The sequence below is a fragment of the Clupea harengus genome, chromosome 10, assembly GCF_900700415.2.
Source record: "Clupea harengus chromosome 10, Ch_v2.0.2, whole genome shotgun sequence".
Lineage (NCBI taxonomy): Eukaryota > Metazoa > Chordata > Actinopteri > Clupeiformes > Clupeidae > Clupea > Clupea harengus.
Window position 1 is genome coordinate 1,293,839 of NC_045161.1, and position 4,194 is coordinate 1,298,032.

The window sequence follows — 4,194 nt, forward strand, 5'->3', positions numbered from 1 at the left end:
TCCCATTGGGCAAGGCGGGCAGTTGCCCAGGGGGCCTCGTAGTATTTACGATTTTCTTTTATATAATTAAAGAAAATCATTTGTCATTGCAAACGAATGACAATTCATGATAAGCATGAAAACACAATTCTTTAATTCTATTCTTTATAGCTAAATTGTATCTTAAATCCATCATGGAACATATGATTCCAGGTCATGTGACCAGAGGCGGTGCGTTCCAGTGGGCAAAGATTTTTGCCCAGGTTCTTCACCAATCAAAGCTTTACGGAAGAGAGCTACTGTTGAAAAAAAGCTCCACTTTGGTCTCATCAGACCACAGAACCTTCTTCCACTTGACCATGGAGTCTCTCATATGCCCTTTAGGCGAACTCTAGTCGATATTTGGTCCATATTATTTTCTGGCTCTCCTCCATAAAGCTTTGATTGTTGAAGAACCCGGGCAACAGTTGTTGTATGCAGAGTCTCTCCCATCTCAGCTGCTGAAGCTTGTAACTCCTTCAGAGTAGTCATAGGTGTCTTGGTGGCCTCTCTCACTAGTCTCCTTCTTGCACGGTCACTCAATTTGTGGGGACGGCCTGCTATAGCCAGATTTACACATGTGCCATATTCCTTCTATTTCTTGATGATGGATTTAACAGAATTCCTGTGGATGTTTAGTGCCTTGGACATTTTTTTTTATCCTTCCCCTGACTTATACTTTTCAATAACCTTTTCTCTGAGTTGCTTGGAGTGATCTTTAGTCTTCCTGGTGTAACAGTAACCAGGAATACTGATTACTGAATACTGACCAGTGAATGGACCTTCCAGACACAGGTGTCATTATACTACAATCACTTGAGACACATTCACTGCACACTGATCCCCATTTCAGTAATTGTGAGACTTCTAGCACCAATTGGCTGGACCTCTGTTGAATTAGGTCAGTCACTTTAAAGGGGGTGAATACTTATGCAATCACTTATTTTACATCACATATTTTTATTGAATTGACATTACTGTGTAGAAATCTGTTTTCACTTTGACATTGAAGAGGGCTTTTTTGTAAATTTTTTTGTCAAAAAAGCCAACTTATATTGACCAAGATTGATTTATAAAAGCAATAAAAGGGAAAAACATCCAAGGGGGTGAATACTTATGCAAGGCACTGTAAATGTCTATGCCACAGCTGCCCATATCCGGGACACTGACACCTGCACTGACGACGAGCATGATACTGCCATGGTCATCATCACTGCTCAAGCACAGCTGGATGAAACGAGATGGGAAACACAAATACCCGACGAGGCAAAATCCCGGACGATTTTTGAATCCCTGCCGGAAGCATTTTTTAGGTCTCGAAAAGAGGACATGTCCGGGTTAAAGAGGACGTCTGGTCACCCTAACTAGTTATTACGTCCTTACAAGTTTTGGAAAGGGTATCTCCCTTACGTTCTACCTTCTTGCGTGAGCTCTTACTAGAGAGAACTGTCGACCGCCTTCCCAGTGTTGCCAGATATGATAATTATCCTCCAAATACGATCATTCTGAGCTTTTGATACGATACGCCATTTCCAATCTGGCAATCTGGCAACACCTTGCCACTAGTTGCATCGTTTACAATAGTACGTGACATCTGCATGTGAAAAAGATGGGAAAACTTCGTCGCGGGGGAGGGGGCGGGGTCATCTGCATGTGAAAAAGATATCCAAAAACTCCGTCGCGGGTATAGGGGGCGGAGTGTCTTATTTTTCACAAACTCAAATCTGGTCACCCTAGTTTAGTACCTCCTCCCAGCTTTCATCCAGCATGTTCAGTCTGTCCTCCCCTCACTAGACAATGAGGTGCACCTTTTATCAGGCTGCCCGTTGGGCTAAATTCTTCCAATTAAAGTTAATTGGACCCCTCCACCCTCCACAGAGTTTGGGAAACCCGGACCCAACCATTCAGGTAGGGGAGTCCCGTCCTTCTTCCCCCTTAGGGCCGCAGTGAGAAAGGGGAGGGATTTCACCTTCTCACATGGTTTGCCGTATGAGGACACCAACTGCTACGTGTGGTGATAGAAACAGAGCAAGGAACATTGAGGAGACATCACAGCCTTTGAAGACAAGGCTCATGCCCCTTTTTGATTCGGACTAAATGGTGAAAAAGCTGAATGGTGAAAAAGCTAAAAAAAAGAGTTTGCCTTCAATGTTCTGGAGGTTGATTTGGCAAAACTGAAACTGTCAGGTGGAAGGGTGATCTGTTCTAACCGCTGGCTATCGGTGTAGGTTTTTCTCAGGTGGGCTTCGAGATCCTTCCTTAATGTTGAGTGTTCTCCACTTTTCTCCATTGTGACAGAGCCTTCACAAACTTGAAGGGGTCTTTGAAGATGCTTGACCTTGTCTGTTCCTTTTTCCTGCGCCTCTTTCTCAGATTCTCTATTCTCCTCAATGCTGATAGCCAGTTCTTGATTTCTGCCAGCAGCAAGTTTATTCCCTCATTCTTCTCCTCTGAGGGTGTCCTCCACTGTTGCTTGAGCTGCCTTCTCTCCTTGACGAGTTGCTCTGCTTTCCTGCTGCCTCCTGGACTTGGTTGAGATGGATGACGTTTTCTTGCTCTTACCTGCAGTTCCAAAGCTTTCAGCTCCATAGCTGTAGATTAGCTATCCCATTCTCTCCAATCCCCCCCCCCACTTGACTAGCAGCTTTCGTCCCTGGATCTTAGTCTTGGTTGCAGGTTGTGGTAGGCTAGGCTTATTGTGCTCTGCTGTGCTATCCTTTTAATCAACAAAAAGAAATCTTACAAAAAATGATCCAGGAAGGTGTTGACCAACACAAGTGAGAATCCGGCGTGATCAGCCAAGGCAATCCTAATACTAAAGGAACATTATGAAATCCGTGAGCCATCCCCATCGCCCACACATACACACAAAAGACAACACGTGCAAGCATATTACATTTGCAGGGCATTTCGTAAACAGGACTGGTTTGCCTCGAGATAAGTTGTTCTGTAAAGCTGAATAATGAAACTTCGTTGACTATAGCAGCTTAAAACTGCTACACAGACATAGTGCAGCACATGCCAACATGGAAGTCTCTAACTTGCACTACACAGCAGCACACAGTTATTATTATTCTTTGCTATTCAGAGTGAAGATCCGTGAGATATAGTGAGATCCCTGAGATTCAGTGTCAGGTGAGACATGACAAGTGTTGAAAATGACAGATAAAATGAGACTTGAGAGGTATGGTCCTGATCAAAGATGCAGAGTACAGCGAGGAAGAGCCACAAGGTGAACGACAGAGAGAGGAGGGAGTGTCTAACGCTGGTGAAATTTGACCACATCCACTGATTGTCACAATCTTCAAGAAATGTATTGAGTAATTGCGTTTGTAAATTGAGTCAAACTTGCATTTTCTGCAATTTCTGTCACACTGGTTGTTGCTGAGGTATTACACACCAGCAGTGTGACTGACAACAGCACATTAGCATGTGTTAGCATGACACGTTAGCCAGATCTGCTTGGGATAACTTCACCGGCTGTGTGTCTCAAATACTCGCTGCCAGCAGCACAAGGATCACAAAGTATTAATGCGAGTACTGGAATGCTGAAATTACTTAAAATGCCAATCCCTACCAGTAGCTGTGATAAAGTAGTAAAATGTTGCTAACCTTAGCTGAAACTCAATGCTTACCTGCTCAGGAGAACATGAGCCAACTCGGCATCTGTCTTAAAATCCAGTGCATTTATTACACATTGGTCCTGAACCATTCATTTAACTCTTTGTGTGCTGTGCCATTACTGTTAGGTCAAAATTCACTCAAGATAGTGTTCTCTGACGCCAAAACAGTTTGTCAGCTGGGATAACCATGTGGTGGGTCTCTGACTTCCGAGGTCATTTTACTATGCTTTTTGCAACGTGATGCATCAGCAAGGCAGAAAGGAAGGACTACTAGTTCTTCTTATCAGCCCTTGCTTACACACACACACACATAGAAGATACACTTTTAAGCACATACACAGAGTGAGAAATGTCAGCATTTAGGAACAGAGACAGAAACGTCATGTTTCAGCTCACAAAGGCATTAACACACATACTGTACATACTTGATTAAAGTCAGAGTTTCACATTTCCTTATCAGTTACTTTGTGACACTGGCCTCTATACTGTTTGGTAATATTGGAGGTCATTCAATAATCTAATGGTGTCAGATTAATTGTATCTTTCTGCAATT